This window comes from Trichosurus vulpecula, chromosome 7 (genome assembly GCF_011100635.1).
Source record: "Trichosurus vulpecula isolate mTriVul1 chromosome 7, mTriVul1.pri, whole genome shotgun sequence".
In the NCBI taxonomy this organism is placed as follows: domain Eukaryota; kingdom Metazoa; phylum Chordata; class Mammalia; order Diprotodontia; family Phalangeridae; genus Trichosurus; species Trichosurus vulpecula.
Window position 1 is genome coordinate 156,645,523 of NC_050579.1, and position 1,257 is coordinate 156,646,779.

The following is a 1,257-nucleotide window of genomic DNA, read 5'->3' on the forward strand; positions in this document are numbered from 1 at the left end:
AAAAACATCATTTCTTGTGGCACAATTATCTCATCTTGCAGTACTCACGATAAGCATTTTCAAAAAGACCACCATGAAGATAATTGCAGGCTTATGCATCAAGAGGTGTTGCAGAAGACGAAGAGGTCGAGATATTTTATGAAGATCTTGGTTAAGACTTTCCAAATTAAATCAAAGTGTAATTATTATTTGGTGACTTTAGTGCAAAGGGGAAGATGGCAAAAAATGTTTTGGAAAATATGGCTCCATAACAAGAATAGGAGGAGGCCAAAGGTTCTCTATTCTTCCGAAGTCTGGAGCTCTCTCCCCTTATTTCTGTATCCTGGCTTCCTTCAAGTCTCGGTTAAAGTCCCAGCTTCTGCTAAAAACCTTTCCCAGTCCTCTATATTCTTAGTGCCTTCCCTTATCTTCAATTTATCTTGTACATATCTTGTTTGTACATAGCTGTTCACGTATTGTCTCCCTTATTAAGCTATGAACTCCTTGAAAGCAAGGGCTGACTTTTGTCCGTCTTTATATCCCCAGCACTTAACACGATGCCTGGCATGTGGTAGGTTTGATAAATGCTTGTTAATACCTATACATTATAAATACTTCAGGAAGAGAATCGGGAAACAATAAACAAGGTTAGCCCTGAATAACATCACAAAAATTGAAATGGACTCTATCTTAAGAGCTGAGAAATGACTGGCTCCCAATGCGGGAGTCATTTCTGAATCTGGTCTGTGTAATCAAACCATTGTCTTTTTAAAACAAAATAAAATTGTTACCAAATTAGAAGAGTGCCTAAGCAGAGGAAACTATGGTGTTCATTTAAATTGGTTCCAGATAGAGCTATTTATTTTGTATATTTTATATATACTTTTTGTTGTATATATATTGTATTCTCCTATAGAATGTATGCTCCTTGAGGGCAGAGATTATTTAATTTAATGTCATCATCCTTAGAACCTAGCACAGTGTCTGGTAGCCATATGTATATAATAAAATAAATCAACAGATTTTGCACAGGGACCTGAGAGACTAGTTACGGAGTCCATGGGCCTTTGTATATCTACCTTGTGATGGCTATTTCATTGATTCACAGGTGTTTTTTTTTTCTTTTTCATTAATAGCTGGGTTTCTGATGATTGAAGCAATTAAAAATTAAAGTAGCTTATTATTATTTGAGGAAACAGTTATGCTGGTCAGATTAAACAACTGAACCTTGGGAGAGAAATCAGGGCTAGAAAGATACACATTTGAGGTTCTACTATA